Source organism: Elephas maximus, chromosome 12 (genome assembly GCF_024166365.1).
Source record: "Elephas maximus indicus isolate mEleMax1 chromosome 12, mEleMax1 primary haplotype, whole genome shotgun sequence".
Classification (NCBI taxonomy): Eukaryota; Metazoa; Chordata; class Mammalia; order Proboscidea; family Elephantidae; genus Elephas; species Elephas maximus.
Genome location: NC_064830.1, coordinates 18,174,541 through 18,192,654, shown reverse-complemented (window position 1 = coordinate 18,192,654; position 18,114 = coordinate 18,174,541). Strand labels below are relative to the sequence as shown.

General features: G+C 40.8%; 1 protein-coding gene and 1 long non-coding RNA gene across 9 annotated transcripts in view; one reads left to right on the top strand and one right to left on the bottom strand.

The window, feature by feature from the left end:
* Nucleotides 1-511: 511 nt before the first annotated feature.
* Nucleotides 512-17,159, bottom strand: LOC126087320 (uncharacterized). The gene is made up of 3 exons (XR_007519724.1): nt 16,918-17,159; nt 1,035-1,216; nt 512-826 (listed from the first exon to the last, which is right to left on the bottom strand). It is a non-coding gene; the product is annotated as an uncharacterized LOC126087320 (long non-coding RNA).
* KIDINS220 (kinase D interacting substrate 220) overlaps nt 17,126-18,114 on the top strand; it is a 128,987-nt gene continuing 127,998 nt past the window's right edge. For all 8 annotated transcript variants that reach the window (XM_049904674.1, XM_049904672.1, XM_049904669.1 and 5 more), the window contains exon 1: nt 17,126-17,314. The gene's annotated coding sequence lies outside the window, so the exon portion shown is untranslated. The remainder of the gene's footprint in view (nt 17,315-18,114) is intronic.

The following is an 18,114-nucleotide window of genomic DNA, read 5'->3' as shown; positions in this document are numbered from 1 at the left end:
AGGCAAGACTGCAGGTAAGCTTCTAGCTCAAGTCCCAAGAACCAAAGGTCATATGAACAGGAGTCAGCTGCAGGTCCACAGCAAGTAAAAGCCCATAAACCTTGCCAGAAAAACCACCTATATTGCATGCAGGCCACACCCCTAAAGAAACTCTGTTTCAACTGATTGGCTACTCACAGCATATCCCATCATGGAGCTGATCACATTATATCACATCTCATCATGGAGATGATCACATCATTATACGACTGCCAAACTATGTCGTAACTGCCAAACCACTGAGAATCGTGGCCCAGCCAAGTTAACACACAACTTTAACGATCACACCACCCCACCTGTCTTAGTTATCTAGTGCTGCTGTTACCGAACACAATGGGTTCACTACTTGTACTCTCGTTAAGAATAACTAAGAATCAAGCAGATTGAAAACAGACATAATTTATTACTTGCAGCAAGTAAGGAAACAAGGAGATTGGTCTCAAAGCACTGTCTCCCCAGACAAAGGGCTGGAGAAAGTTTTTATGCTCTGCGGGAAAGGGGAAATCATACATATTCATTAAATTCTTTGTCCGGACAAAGGGTTAGAGGAAGTTTCATATTATGCGGGAAAGGGGAAGTCATACATATTCATTAAATTCCTGGGAAGTGGCATGTGTATTTATTGTGGGGCCGGGCTAGGAATTAACATGGAAGTAGCAGATGGATCCCTGCTTTTGAAGTCTGGTGATTTTTAGTTTCTTGGCATGAGTCTCAGAGCTCGGGTTTAACTTCAGGTCACTGATTGTCTAACAGCACATGCGTGGGGGTCTGGTTTCAGCTGGTTTGTCTGAAAAACATTTGTAAGCAGGGAGATTCGAAGGAAACAGGATTGGGGGGAGCCTCGAAATCTTACCTGCAATCTGCTGTCTAAAGTTGTCCTGCAAAATTCTTCACTGGCACAGCCCCCAGCTCAGGGCCTGTTTCTTAACGGGGCTCACCGCTATAACAAATACCGAAAGTGGATGGCTTAAACAAACATAAATTTATTTTCTCACTGTTTAGGAGTCTGGAAGTCTGAACTTAGTGTGCCAGCTCTAGAAGAAGGCTTTCTCTGTCAGATCTGGAGGAAGGTCCTTGTCTCTTCAGCTTCTGCTTCCTGGTTCCTTGGAGATCTCCATGTGTCTTGGCATCTATCTTACTCCATCTCTCTTCTGCTCTCTTGTTTAGTCTTTTTTATCTAAAAAGAGATTGGTTTAAGATACACTCTGCGCTAATCCTGCCTCATTAACATGACAAAGACAATTAATTTCCAAATGGGATTATAACCACAGGCATAGAGGTTAGGATTTACAACACATATTTTTGGGGGACATAATTCCATCCATACCACCACCCCACCCACTGCCTTCCCTCTCCCAAAAAACAAAAACAAATTCACAAGCAATAAAAACCCATCCTCAGCCTTCACAACAAAGTTTTCTAAGAGTAGTCAACACTCAGTACTTCTACTTTCTGCTCCCACCACTCTACTGATCCACCTTCGTAACGGTCATTTTTGGCCTCTTTGTTGCTGAATCTGATGGTTAGTTTTCAATCCTTATGTTATTTAATCTCTGCAGCATTTGACAATATTGACCACCGTCTTCTTGAAATTCTTTCCTTGGCTTCTCTGATACTATCCACCCTTGCTTCTCTTCCTGCCTCTCTGGCTAATCATTCTAAATTTTCTGGGACTCTTCTTCTTAATCCCTGTTCACGCACTTAACTACTCTATTTCTTCTGTGCTGATCTCTCTCTCTCTCTTCCCTTGTTCCCCCACCTCCACTCTCTTTCTTATATCTAACCAATATATATCCAATTCCCTTTTAAATATCTTCATCTAAAACTCTCACAAGCATCTCAAACTCAACACTCAAAATTGAACTCATCATCTCATTCCATCACCCCCAAAACTTGTGATTCCTCTTGTAGTGCTCATCTCATTAAATATCACATTGTACCTAGTTACCCCAGTCAGAAGCCTGTGCGTCATCCTTGACATCCTCTTCTTTACCGACGCTACATATGTCATCATCTATTGTGTGTTCTACCTCCACTCTTGATCTCCACTGCCCCTGCCTCACAATTTCTCATCTGGGTTATACACCAGCCTCCTAACTGGCCTCCTATCTTCCTTTAATCCATTGTCTAAATCTACTCTTTAAAATGCAGCCTAGACATAATAAAATCTATTAAGAAAACGTTCTGCATCCCACTTTGGAGAGTGGCGCCTGGGGTCTTAAACACTAGCAAGCGGCCATCTAAGATGCATCTATTGGTCTCAACCCACCTGGAGCAAAGGAGAATGAAGAACACCAAAGACACAAGGTAATTATGAGCCCAGGAGGCAGAAGGGGCCACACAAAGCAGAGACTACATTAGCCTGAGATCAGAAGAACTAGATGGTGCCTGGCTACAACCAGTGACTGGGCTGACAGGGAACACAACAGAGAACTCCTGAGGGAGCAGGAGAGCAGCGGGATGCAGACCCCAAATTCTCGTAAAAAGACCAGACTTAATGGTCTGAGACTTAGAAGGACCCCAGAGGTCATGGTCCCCAGACCTTCTGTTAGCCCAAGACAGGAACCATTCCCAGAGCCAACTCTTCAAACAGGGATTAGACTGGACTATGGGATAGAAAATGATACTGGGGAGGAATGAGCTCCTTGGATCAAGTAGACACATGAGACTATGTTGGCATCTCCTGTCTGAAGGGGAGATGAGAGGGTACAGGGGGTCAGAAGCTGGCCGAATGGACACAAAAAAGAGAGAGTGGAGTGAAGAAGTGTGCTGTCTCATTAGGGGGAGAGCAATTGGGAGTATATACTGAAAAAAAATACTAAGGTGTTTATAAATTTTTGTATGAGAATCCAACTTGATTTGTAAACTTTCACTTAAAGCACAATAAAATTTTTTTTAAAATGCAGGCTAGAGTCCTCTTTCTAAAGTCACAAATATGATTTTCTTTCTCCTGCTTTGAAAATGAAGTTGTTTCCTAAACTTTTATGATAAATTCATACTCTTCAGTATGGCATGGAAGACTTCATGATGAAATCCCCACTCACCTCTCATCATGCTTCTCTTTCTTGATTTACCTCCCTTCCAGGACATACACACTCACCCTTACGCTTCATCCACAATGAATAAATATATGAAAGTCTGTCTCACTCTCTCTTGCCTCCTAGCTTTCTGACCTGGTCTTTTTTTGCCCAGAATTTCCCTCCATACCAAGCTCTTTCTTCCTCTCCTCCTGCCTAGCTAACTCCTGCTTCATCATTTTTTGTCACTCTTCAGGAAGTATTCAATGAGCCTGTATATGTGCCAGGTACTATGCTGAGTCCCATGTGTTCAAAGATAAGGTATTTTTCTCTAGGCAGCTTTTCCTGAACTTTCCAAAAATGGTTAAGTTCTTTACTCATTTGTATGTGCCCTACATTTTTTTTTTTTACCACATTCTGTTGTAATTGTTAATATATAACACATTTGTTGAAAGTTGAAAAATACAGCACAACCAAAGTAAGGAATGTAAAAGCAGTATAAATATTCATGAAGTATCTGGTATTTACTCCAGAATAACAAACTAATCCATTTAGCTATGGCATCTCCATTTCCAAGGGCCTTTATTAGTATCGAAGGCCTGGTGGCACAGTGATTAAGAGTTCAGCTGCTAACCAAAACGTCAGCAGATCGAATTCACCAGCAGCTCCTTGGAAATCCTATGGGGCAGTTCCATCTGTTCTACGGGATCCCTATGAATCAGAATTGACTCGATGACGGTGGGTTTGGTTTAGGTTTTTTGTTCATTACTAGCCACCAGCTGTGGTTGATCTAGGGATATAATTCCCAAAGTCTCTACATCTCTTAGTAGAGAGCCAAACTGAGTCGATATATTATGCCTTGGAGGCCATATTTAAGGTATGAGGATCACTTAAATGCATATTTAGAATTGGATATAAACAGAATCATCTAGAAAATTGATCATTGTTGTATGTTTGCTAATGTGAAATACTTGCCCCTCCCCCCACACACACCATATTCACATAAAGCAATAAAGTTTTGTGGGCTTAAATGATCTTTAGAAAATCTGCAGTTTGGCAAAAAAAAAAAAAAAAAAAACCTTATACTAAGACTAAGGGTGTACTGTGCTGTTGATAGTATTATTATTTGCCATGGAGTTTTAGAGAAGATTAAACATTTTCTATTCAAACCCTCAGGTTAGGAACTCCACACCCACACTAGTTGGTTGCCTCCTCCCCTCATCTTTGTATAGGCATCACATGCATTCAAGTAAATAACAAAAAATCACCAATCATCCTATCCTTGATAAAAAAATAAATTTTTTTTTTTTTTTACTATGTTTATATCTTGGTGCGTTTCCTTCTAGTCTTTTTTCTGTTGATAGAGAGATTTTACAAAATAATTTTGTAACCTGCATTTTCAACTTATTTTGTATCTCTCTTTGTTTCTCCTCATAAGTTCACTTAAAGGGACAATAAGAAGAATAGAAAAAAATTATACATGTGGTTAATATGCAGATTTAGTAAATCACATGTTTACTGAACTTGGTTCCAACCCATAAAAACGGAGAAAATAAGTTATCAAGTTACATTTATAGACTTTGAAACAGTAAGAGGGGAAATCACATGTACTTCCCTCTCTTTACACTGGTGTACAGTATGTTCCTGGAGGTAATTATCTTTCAGGAGGACGGTAAGGCCAAAAACAGATAAAAATATTTAAAACATCTACTAACTTTAATCAAGAGTAATAGAAAAGTAGACAATAAAATAATTCAAGTTCCATCCCATATAAAGAAATAGATGACTATCAACTGACTATCCGAATCAGTTTGCTCAGGGAGAAAGTGACTAATAATGAAGAACTAAGGAACTTTGTACCAATAATCATGTGCTTCTGTCATTTTATTCCATTAGAAATTTAGACCCATAAACCACAATGTGAGTGGATATTTTTAGTATGCGATGGTGGTGCTCTTTGGAGGAACTTCCTGTGTGAGTGGCAAAACAATCCAAAATGAATGTTGCCACAGTGACACAGGAAGTTTCTTTTTATGCCCAGAATCAAAGCACTTAATGTACTTATATCTACCAAATCATCTCTATTTTCATAACTGTTCCAACTGGACCCTTGCCATCCCCATGTAACTATGTAAAATCCATCTTCCACCCCCTCCCAACCCCCAAAACCCCTACCACAGTCCCCTGGAACTCGTGATATATCATTAGTAAAACCCCTTATTTCCTCACACTCTTCCCATCCCATTTTTCTTCTGAGGTAAACCCGGGCCTCCTCTGAGTGCACAGCTTCCTTTACAGCCCTGTTAAGTGGTAGCTGTTTTCCCTCTCATCTCTTTCTTTTTGCTGGGTGTGGAGGTGAGGTAGGTACTCTCCTTTCTCATTGTCACATGCAGACAACTGTCCTATTTCCTTCCAAAAATACCATAGTTTAGAAGCTCGTGTGTTCTGACATAAAAGCTGCTATTCTCATTTGCAGAATTACTGGGTCACTCCCTATTAGAAAATGTTAGAACCTGGTTACTGTCACACTCTTTAACACACAAGTCTTGATGATTTCAATATCCTTACAGAAGAATCTTCCAACATTTTGGCCTCTTAGTTCCCTGACCTTCTGTCTTCCAATGATCTTGTCCCCCATTCTACACAAGACACCAGAAGACATGCCTTCCAAAAAAAAAAAAAAAAAAACCCCGCTGCCATTGAGTCGATTCTGACTCATAGCAACCCTATAGGACAGGGTTTGAACCTAGTGGGTTTGAACCACCGAACTTTCGGTTAGCAGCCAATCACTTAACCACTGCATCACCAGGACTCCTTTGACACCACTATGACATTACTATGAACTTCAAGAAGAATGTATAGTGGAAATCCAAAGGTCCAAGAATAGTTAGGACAATCTTGGAAAACTTATTACAGAAAATATTAAGACTAATTATAAAGGTATGGCGATTTAAACAGTGTTGTATTGGCCCAAGAAAACCCAAAGACATAAATAAATAAAAGTGAAGCCTGTTGAATTTAATAAAGAACCACTTGGTAGGCAATTTGGAAGTAGGGGAGGAAAAAAAAAAAAACTTTAGTACTTTATAATAAATAAATGGAAATGCTTTTAGAGAAAGATACAGGGAAAAATTACAGAGATAAAGAAGAATCATTAATAAGAGAAGGTGAATCTAATGCTATGTTAAACAATGTACTGACCTAAATTTTTCATGTATACCTAGCAAGCAAAAATTGCCTGATGATGTAAGATGTGATAAAATGCAACTAAATTTTATAATACAGACAGGTGAAATTTTAAAACAGGGGATGGAGCTGACATGGTGCTATAGACAGAAGCACCATGCCATCCCTCCACAGCAAAGACCTGAAAAACTAAGCAAAACAGAGACAAATGTCAGTCCTGGAACCCTAAGCATCAAATGAGGGGATAAAGAACTTAACCAAGCACCGAATGGAATAAGAAACTGACAGAGAACAGAGAGTGAGGAGTGATACGGAGTGGAGGTTCCCTATCAGCTAACACAGCATGGATTCACCATCTTGAGCTCCTCAGCCACTGAGAACGGTGGACAGGGAGTACGGGAAGGGAGCTTCACAAAGCTCCCAGCAGGAAACAGAGCACTTGATGGTGAGAAGTATTGTGCAGACAGATGAAGAAACAAAAAAAGAATGCCCAGCCTGCCTGCTCAGACATAACCAAAAAAAAAAAAAAAGTAGGATGAAACAAACAAATCTACAATCAATAAATGAAGAAAATAATTCCTGAATGTCCTGAAGGCATCAAAACATATAAAAAAGCAGGGTCCAGGAGGCATCCAAAATAAAACACCAGATGAACTTCCAGTAGAAGAAAAGGCACTGGAACAACCTGATAGGGAATGCAACTCTCTAATATTCAGAGCTATCCGAGAGTTGAAGGAAAATGCATATAAAAATGAGAAAAAAATAGACAAAATCATAGAAAATACAGACAAAATCATGGAAAAGACACAAAACAATGGAAGAATGCAGGAAAAAATGTCAAAATAAATTCACAACTAGAAATCATACAAAAACAGCAATTGGAAATCCAAAAGATAAACAACAAAATTTCAGAAATGGATAGTGTCATAGAAGGTTTGGGGAGCAGGTTTGAAGCAATGGAAAACAGGATTAGCAAAACTGAAGACAAATAAATACCTGGATACCATTTCGTTTGAGGAAAAATCAGAGAAATGAAGAAAAATGAAAAACCCTAAGAACGATGTGGGATACAATCAAAAGCAAAAAGTTGCAAGTGACTGGAGTTCCAGAATAGGCGGAGAAAACAGAAAACACAGAGAGGATCACTGAAGAACGCTCACAGAAAACTTTCATGAAAGATGAAAAGCTGACCATCCAAGAAGCTCAACAAACCCCATATAGGATAGACCCTCAAAAGAAATTCACCACGGCATATCATAATCACACTCGTTAAAATCAAAGACAAGGAAAGAATCCTGAGAGCAGCTCTAGAAAAACAAAAATTCATGTACAGAGGGAAAATAAGAAGACTAAGTTCTGATTACTTGACAGAAACCATGCAGGCAGGAAGGCAATGGGATGACATATATAAAACCTTGAAAGAAAAAAAAAAAATGCCAACCAAGATTTATATATCCTGCAAAACTCTTGCTCAAATATGATAGTGAAACTAGGACATTTCCAGATAAACAGAAAGTAAGGGAATATGTAAAAACCACACCAAATTTACAAGAATTATTAAAGGGTGTACTTTGGCTAGAGAACAATCAACATCAGACAACATCCTGAATCTAGGACACAAGACCACATCAATACCAACCTAGGTAATGAACTCTCAAGGATTAATCAAAACTGAAAGATTTACAACAGGGAACCAGAGAGGTCAACCCGTAAATGACAACAACATCAAAACAATAAAAGAGGGAATAAACAGTGTAGGTATAGAACTTTCAGATGGAGAAGTCAAGGTGAAACCAAGCAATAAAAGACTGTTTCAAACTTAGGAAGATAAGGGTAAATTTCAAGGTAACCACAAAGAAAGTTAACAAACCTACTCATCAAAATAAAGAAGAAAAGCATAAAGTTTCAGGAAACACAAAACCTACAGAAATGAAAGAAAAAATCCACAAACAAAAGGAATTCAGCACAGAAGAGTAAGAGGAACAAACACAATATCAGCACTACAAAATGACAGCAATAAACTCATACCTATCAATAATTACAATGAACACAAATGGCCTAAATGCACTCATAAAGAAACAGTGACAGAATGGGTAAAAAAACAGAATCCATTGGTATGCTGTCTATAAGAGACACACCTTAGAATCAAAGTATGGAAAAAAACACATCAAGCAAACAGCTACCAAAAAAGACCACAAGTGGCAATACTAATCTCAGGTAAAACAGGCGTTATAACAAAATCCACCATAAAAGACAAAGAAGGGCATTATATAATGATTAAAGGAACAATCCATCATGAAGACAAAACCGTAATAAATATCTACACACATAATGACAGGAATCCAAAATACATAAGACAAACCCTACCAGCACTGAGAAGAGAAATAGTTTCGCGATAATAGTAGGAGACTTCAACAACAACAAAAAATTTGAAACATATGCCAACTCTTGTTGTGTGCCGTTGAGTCGATTCTGACTTACAGCGACCCTGTACGATAGAGTAGAACTACCCCATAGGGTTTCCTAGGCTGTGATCTTTACAGGAGCAGATGGCTAGGTCTTTTCTCCTGTGCAGCTGCTGGTGGGTTCCGAATTACATATTTTTATGACACAATGAAATTAAACATTAACCCATAGTCTCACAGAATTGAAAGATTTAAAAAAATAAATCAGTTGACCTAATGGAATATTAGGTATTTCTGTTCTATCAGCTGTTATTCCTTTTTATGGGAATCTGTGCTGATGAGTGGACTTCGGCTTCAGAGAGGCTAATAGAGAGTCAAGGTGCCAACTTAGCTTGAGCAAGATGCCAAGACACTGGAAATGGGCAGAGTTCCCAATTTTCAAGAAGGGGAAGAAGGAACCGAACCTCTTGCTAATTTAACATTGCCCAAATAAAACGTTCGATGTAAAACTAAACCAGCGGGGTTGGATGTCAATCATGAGTAGAATGGCCTGACCATGCAATGCCCATTCCCACCTCTTATTCTACATCATTTGCCTGACCTATGCTTAACCATCCTCCTTTCCTTGCAGGTATTCTTCAGCTCTCATCATTCCTAAGACTACTCACTCTTTTGGGCTACAACTTACTTGGCTCTTAGCCTATGCTATAGGGTCACTATGAGTCGGAATCGACTCGATGGCACTGGGTTTGGGTAGCCTATGCTATTTTATATCGGTAATATATTCTCTTACTATATCAAATCTTTCCCTAATTAGATTATACTCTCAAGGGAAGGGACTTCCAATCTTCAGTCTACAGCTGTGACAAGGCATTGGGTTGTCAACATGAAAACGTGTATGGCCTGTTCATAGCTTTGTTTGACATATGTTGAGCTTGCAATCAACTAAAACCCTAAGTTTTTTTCACAGGAACTGATAGTCACTCAGAGTCCTGGTAGCACAGTGGTTAAGAGCTCAGCGGTTCGAAATCATCAGCCACTCCTTGGGAACCTTATGGGGCAGTTCTACTCTGTCCCGTAGGGTTGCTATGAGTTGGAATTGACTTGACAGCAATGGGTTTGGTTTTTTGAGTTGGTTTGACATTCAGTCAGTTGTAACTCTTTCTCCTTCCTTTAATCAAGAGGCAGGGAACTGAGACTGGTGAGATTAGAGAAAATATTTCTTCTTCAAAATTTTCTGTATTTTCCAAATTCTTTATAGTAATCATGTATTCTTTTTATAATCAAATAAGAACAAATTTTAAAGCAAGACGGTGTATAAAGTCTCTTAAGATTCCTATGGGGAAATTCATATACGATGCAATTGAAACAAAGTAAAAAGACTGAGCTACTAAAATTGTCATAGCAATATGCTGGTACTGTTGGAAAAGATGAACGGGTGATTGAAATCAGTTTTAATGGCAAGAGTGGTGAGGAATGAAAAGATAACTCATATTTTCCCCTTCTTCATAAAACCACATGAGCAAGTATAGCAACCAGACCCTTAAAGTGATTGCAATGATTTTGTGGAAGCAAGACACCCTGACGATGCACTCGCCGGAAAGATTTAGGCAAGCTACATAAACCACAGAAAAGACCAATAAAAGTGGAGAGAGTGACATACCTGAAACAAAACAGAGGAGGAAGTATTTTAGTTATATTTTGCAATAATTATATTGTTGCAAGATAGGAATATTAGAGTTCATAAGCATGAAAGGAATTAACATCAATTGACATGGGCTAGGAAATATTTATTATCAGAATATAATTTAGCAAATGTAGCCATTATGCTGAGAGAAGAGAATGCAATATAGTAAGATTATTAAAAAAAAAAAAAAACTTTAATTTTTCCCCACAACTGCTCCCAACAAGTACACTATGGCAGTTTCTTACTTCCTACTCCTAGATGAATAAATCTTATAATTTTCATAATTTTTTAAAACAATTCTTGAATTATAAATGTTATCTAGTCATTTTTAGTCATTAAAAATTCACAACTGGGAGAACATTTAGGGGAACCACATGTGGGATAAAAGCCTGATATCCAGAAGGTATAAAGAATTCCTACAACTTAACAACAAAAAGACAAATAAGTCAATAGAAAAATAGACAGAGGACCTGGATGGATATTTCACCAAAGAGGATATAAAAATGGCCAACAAGCACATGAAAAGATGCTCATCATTATTAGCCATTAAAAAAAAAAAAAATCCATTGCAATCGAGTCAATTCCAGCTCACAGTGACCTATAGGACAGAGTAGAAATGCCTCATAGGGTTTTCAATGCTATAAATCTTTTTTTTTTTTTTAATTGTGCTTTAGGTGAAGGTTTACAGAACAAATTAGTTTCCCATTCAATAGTTTATACACAAATTGTTCCATGACATTGGTTGCAATCCCTGAAATGTGCCAGCACTCTTCCCATTATCACTCTGAGTTCCCCATTTCCATACCTCCAGTTTTCCTGCCCCTCCTGCCTTCTTATCTTTCCTTTTGGGCGGATGTTGCCCTTTTGGTCTCATACAGATGATTGTTCTAAGAAGCACTTTCCTCATGGGTGGAACTGTTTATTTTATAGGCCTGTTTATTATTTGGCTGAAAGGTGGTCTCCTGGAATGGCTTAGTTCCAAGTTAGAAGGGTGTCTAACGGTCATACTCTCAGGGGTTCCTCCAGTCTCTCTTGGAGCAGTAAATCTGGTCTTTTTCAAGAGTTTGAATTTTGTTCTACATTTTTTCCCCACTCTAACCAGGACCTTCAACTGTGATCCTAATCAGAGCAGTTGGTGGTGGTAGCTGGGCACCATCTAGTTCTTCTGGTCTCAGGCTAATGGAGGCTGTGGTTCCTGTGGACCATTAGTCCTTTAGACTGTTTCCTTGAGTCTGGTTTTCTTCACTCTTCTTAGCTCCAGACATAGAGAGACTAAGAGTTGTACCTTAAATGGCTGCTTGCAAGCTTTTAAAATCTGGATGCTACTCACCAAAGCAGGATGTACAACATCTTTATGAACTATGTTATGCCAACTGATCTAGATGTCCCCTGAGACTAAGACCTTCAAGCCTGGTCTCAGGTCCTCAATGAGTTTGCTTACATCTAGGATGTTTCCATGACTGTGCTCCGTGTTCTCTATCACATACATATGAATATACATGCTGCACATACAAATATGTATGTAGAAATATCCACAGCCAAACACATACATGCATGAATTCTCTTTGTTGGTATAGAGCAATCCAACTGATTTTTCTATGTTGATCTTGTATCCTGCCACTTTGCTGAATTCTTCTATTAGTTCCAGTAGCTTTCTTGTGGAGTCTCCTGGATTTTCTATGTATATGATCATATCATCCATGAATAGGGATAGTTTTACATCTTCCTTACCAATTTGTATGTATGCCCTTTATTTCCCTTTCTTGCCTTATTGCTGTAGCTGGGACTTTCAGTACGATATTGAATAAGAGTGGTGGTAAAGGGCAGGCTGTAAATCTTTATGGAAGCAAACTGTACATCTTTCTCCTGCTGAACAAACTTTCAGTTAGCAGCTGAGCACTTAACCACTGTGCCACTATTAGGGTGATGCAAATTAAATACACAATGACACACCACTTCAACCCCAGTAGGACGGCTAAGGTTAAAAAAAAAAAAGGAAAATAACAAATGTTGGAGAGGATGTGGAGAAATCAGAACCCTCATACATTGCTGGTGGGAAAGCAAAATGGTACAGCCCCTGTTGAAAACAGTTTGGTGCTTCCTTAAAAAAATTAAACATAGAATTGCCATACGATCTAGCAACTCCACTCATAGGTATATATGCAAGTGACTTGAAAGTAGTGATGAAAACAGATTCATGTACACCAATATTCACTGGAGTACTATTCCCAATAGCCAAATGGTACAAACATCCCAAATACCCATCAACAGATGAATGAACAAACGTGGTATATACATATTATGGAATATTATTCTGCCATTAAGAGAAATTAAGTCCTGATACATGCCACAATGGAAACCCTGGTAGCATAGTGGTTAAGAGCTACAGCTGCTAACCAAAAGGTCAGCAGTTCAAATCCACCAGGTGCTCCTTGGAAACTGTATGGGGCAGTTCTACTCTGTTCTATAGGGTTGTTATGAGTTGAAATCGACTCAATGGCAATGAGTTTTGGTTTGGACATGCGACAACATGGATGAACCTTGAAAACATTATGCTGAATGAAATAAGTCAATCACAAAAGGACAAATATTATATGAGCTCACTAATATGAAATACTCTGAAGAGGCAAATATATAGAGATCAGAATTTAATAGTGGTTACCAGGGACGGGAGGGAGGGGGAAATGGGGAATTCATTGTTTGGGAATCAATTAGTTTCTGCTGCTGATGGTGGAAAATTGGCAAAGGTATTGGTGATGGATGTACAACATGATTGATGTAATTGATCTCACTGAATTGTATATGTGAAAAATGTTGAATTGGCAAATGTGTCATCTATATTTTTACAATAAAAAAATTCTCATTTTGGTAATTAAATGTCTAGCTTGGTATAAAAATAAAAACTCAGAACTTAAAATTTCTCATCTCCCCAGTCCAAGCTTGTACAGAGGGGAGGGACTCTAACTGTGAGATCTAATCTCTGCTTCAGTGCTTCTCCTCTTTGCCCCCACCCTGTCATCCTTCTCTCACCCTAAAGTAAAGCTGTTTCTAGTAACTTCTTTTCAGGCTGTTATCTGGACTGCTTTTTAAAATACTCCTAAGAAAGAACTTGCACATGGAGAATCCTCAGGGCTTTCTACTTGAGGAGGTTCAGGTAGCATGGGTGGTTGTCTCATCAGCATCTGTAACTCAATGTCCCACTTCTTCTGAGATGGGTGTATGTGTGCTTCTTCACTGAGAATCCCCGTTGTGCTTGGGACCACTTGACTCCCTGCTCTTTCCGGCCTTTGCTCTTTGATTGTACAGTTCTGCTGCACTCAGTGTGTATCTGCCCGGTGGGCAGAGCTCATCTCAGCAGGAGCTTAGACCTCTGCTTCCTGTATCTGCCTAATGCCAGCCTCTGGGCTTGTTTTGCTGGGGTGATTTCAAGCAATGCTGCTGGAGATATAGAAATTATAGCGGTTAAGGAGATAGGGTCTGGGGAGGTGAGTGGGTTGGGAAGATGAAGGGTGAGGATTAATATGGGGGCAGCCCTTCTCAAAATGGGGTTTTGTAGGTGGAGGCACTTAAGACTTCAAGAACCTCATCCTCCTGAGTCAGCATTTCACTAACCAACACATTTCAGTGAGACCTTTCAGTGACTTGAATTCACCCAACCTCTATGTATAATCCTCACATTCCCTATGTGTCCGTCCACGAGCCATCAAGAAAAACTGTCAAATGCCCAAATATCCAAATAGTATTATATTTATAGCACAGGTTCCCATTCTGAGGCTACAAAATTTGTGAGACCACAAATTCCAATTCCCGTAGGATGCTTTCATAATCAGTGGCTACCAACTAACTCAACGGCAATGGGTTTAGTTTTGGGTTTACTATTCTCTGTGGGTCCTCAAAAATATTTTTTTTTTACATTAAGAAGGGATGTATATATGTGAAATCACTAATTCGAACACAATGGAGCCCAAACCCAAGTCTGAGAATGGTGTTTCCTTAGACTCAGCTGGGGAGATATTTTAAAATCTACATTTCTAGGTCTTAAGCCCCAACAAGTCTCAGTCTTGATTTTTAAAAAGGTCCATGGATGATTCTGATGTGCAGCCAAGATTGGGAACCACTAAAAGCATTCAACAGTGTATCCGTGTGGAAACTCACTGAAAAAAGCAAATAAGGAATATGGCTTCATCAGTGATGCTCATGAGACAATGAGAGAACAACTCCAAGTGTATATAGTGAAGTTGTAAACTGTGTGGCTTTCATTAATGGCTTGTTAAGGCCAGGTACCACCACCTGTCAGCTTGTGGTACTGTGGTGGCTTGTCTGTTGCTATGATGCTGGTAACTATGCCACCGGTATTTCAAATACCAGCAGGTAACCCATGATGGACAGGTTTCAGCAGAACTTCCAGACTAAGACAGAGTTGGAAGAAAAGTCTGGTGATCTACTTCTGAGAATTAGCCAATGAAAACCCTATGGATCACAATGGAATACTGTCCAAGACAGTGCTGGAAGATGAGCCTCTTAGGTCGGAAGGCATTCAAAACACAAAGTGGCTGTAACAATGGACTTAAACCTATCAATTATTGTGAAGATGGTGCAGGACCAGGCAGCTTGATTTGTTCTGTTGTACCTGGGGTCGCCATGATTCAGAGCTGATGCCACAGCACTAACAACACAGACAGACATCGTTCTAAAAAGAATAAGGGGGGTTGGTGGTGAAGTGTCATGGATTGAATTGTGTCCCCTAAAAACATCTGTCAACTTGGCTAGGCAATGATTCCCATTTTTGTGCGATTGCCTACCATTTTGTCATTTGATGTGATTTTCCTATGTGTTGTAAATCCTATCTATATGATGTTAATGAGGTTGGATTATCAGCAGTTACGTTAATGAGGCAGGACTCAACCTACAAGATTAGGTTGTGTGTTACATCAATCTCTTTTGAGACATAAAAGAGAGAAGCAAGCAGAGAGACACGGGGACCTCATACCACCAAGAAAGAAGCACAAGGAGCATAGCTTGTCCTTTGGACCTGAGGTCTCTGCGCTGAGAAGCTCCTCAACCAAGGGAAGACTGATGACAAGGACCTTCCTCCAGAGCCCACAAAGACAGAAAGCTTTCCTGAATTCAGACTTCTAGCCTCCTAAACTGTGAGAGAATAAAATTTTGTTTGTTAGAGCCATCCACTTGTGGTATTTCTGTTATAGCAGCACTAGATGACTAAGACATGAAGTAAACTTTGTAGTGGGTGAAAAGACAATAAACAGGTCCAACATGAGTACCTACTATGCAATAGGCACTGTGGAATAATGAAGGTGAGTGTTGAATATGGAAGGCTAACTTTGCTTGAGGTTATCAAGGAAGCTTCACAAAAGGGGAAACTCTTAAACTGTATCTTAAAAGATAAGTAGAACTCATGAGTTGGAATCAGTCGGACAAGGAGCAGGGTAGAATATCCAGGTAAAGGAACAAAGCACATTGCATGTTAAGTACAGATTGGAAATCTCTTCTTTGCAAGTAGGTTACCGATGACTCTAATCAAACAAGTTTTATCTGTAATCTAGAAATCTCCTGGAGTCGAGGCAGGAAAATTAGTTGGGGGCTATTGGAGAAATACTGTTTGAGAGCTTCTGAAGCCTTTAAATACAACAGGGAGGATGCAAGTGGCTGGAGTCCGGTGATGGGGGTGATTAGATGGGGAGGGGCAAAAGAGGGGGGTGATGAGATGGGGGAGGGGCAAAAGAGGGGGAGAGTTTAGGATGAAACAAGTCTGTCTTGGGCGAATGGGTGGACTGAGCTCTGTCCACCGTGAGTAGAGAATAGCAATACAGGAGGTGGATCATATTGGGCGGGGAGCGTAGCTTTGGGCCGAACTCTGGAAATGTCAATAAATTTAAGAAAAGCGGAATCTGAGCCAGAGGAATGGGAGGCAAACCAGGAGAATTACAGAATCACAGAAGCTGGGGAAAGGGAGCCCTTCCAGGAGGGAACTGTTAACGGTGTCAGGCAGATATGGCTGGAAAACTATCAGTCTTATTTGTCAAATGGCAAGTGAGTGGAGCTTAATGCTGATGGGAGAGTGAAGCCAGATGCCCGGGGCTCGCAGACAGAATGCGAGTGAGGAAGTGGAGAGAATGAGGCAGGCACCCCTCTTTCCAATAAACCTAGTTCTAAGTGAGACCAGGAGTATAAATCCGACAGGAGTTGAAAGAAGGCAGAGAGAAAAGGGATTTGAACTGGTCTTAGTTTGCGATGTATTTGCAATGTCTTTTGAAGTTACAATTCCGGTTTATTTCTTTGAAGTTTTGATTACGATGGTTAATAACCAAAGAACCAAACCCGCTGCCCTCGAGTGGATTCCGACTCTTGGAGACCCTATAACCAAAAAAGTCAAACCTATTGCCTTCCAGTGGATTCCGATTCACAGCGACCCTACAGGACAGAGTGGAACTGCCCCCACAGAGATTCCAAGGAGCGCCTGGTGGATTCGAACTGCCGACCGTTTGGTTAGGAGCCGTAGCACTTAACCACTACTCCACCAGGGTAATAAAAGTGACATTGACCAAAAGAAAAAAAAAATCACCTGGTAAGCTTGCCAAACACATATTTGGACGCCAGTGGGAGGATGTGGACGGCTACAGAGCCGGCAGACCCTCGCTCTCGCTCTCCACCCTTCTCCCACCTCCGCCGAGAGGCAGTCGGCGGCCCCCTGCCCGCTCGGCCTCCTTCACGGGTCCTTCCTCCGCCCGCCCCGCAAGCGGCGGGACCAGGTGACGCCTGACCCGGCCCGGCCCGGCGGTCACGTGACCCGTCAGCTCGGGGAGAAAGAGGAAGATGGCTGCCGGGTGTGGCTGAAGCGACACTGTTGAGGCCGCCGGCTCTCCCTTTCGCGTTTCGCGTTCTCTGACAACGCCTACGGCAGAGAGGGCCCTTTCCGCCCTGTGCCGGAGGCCGCCATCCTCGGGCGAGGTCGCGGGACGGTCAGTGTGGAGATCGGCGGACGGTGCCTTCGGCGGGTGGCTGGGAGGCTGCGGCGGCGGTGGGCAGTCTGGGTGGGGAGGACGCCGAGGGGAGGGACCCTGCTGGCGCTCTGGAGCCTCGGGGTTCGGTTCACTAGGCGAGTCAGCGTTTTCTGGGGCACCAGGAAGGTAAACAACAGCGGGGAGGAACCGGCTGCAGGTTTCTGGAACTTGGTTTCTCCAGTAGTCATTCTCCACTGGGGCGAGTGAGCGCCTCGGGCTGCGGAGGATGCTTGTGAGAATGATTTTTTTTTTTTTTTTTCCTTTTACCAAGCAGCCGCTGGCACACTCACTACCTCGAGTATCCCTGTAGCTGGTAGCTCTGAGGCAGGAGCTTTAGGTTTGTCTTCCTGGGTTGGGTTGTATGTTATTCTCTAGCTTCGGGTTCATATGGGGCTTCCTTGCTGCGTTGCATTGTGGCGGGCTTCTAAATGCCTCGCAAAATAGCAGTCATTGATTACCGAGCTTCGTTAAATCAGGAATATGATTTCTTTATAGGAAACGATTTTTTTTTTTTTGTCAGCCAGTAATGTTGGATATTTTTTTCTTTTGAGTTGTGATATATAAAAAGGTTTAAACCAATGCAGAATATTTTCTTATTGATAACTGTTTATGAAGCCATCTCTGCTCACTAGAAGCGCTTGTTAAAAAAAAAAAAAAAGAAAAAGGTAGCTTTCTTAGCCCTACCTTCAGAGATTACCATTCATTTACCTGGGGTGTGGCTCAGGAATCACCCCTTCGGGGTGATTCTAATTGATCCC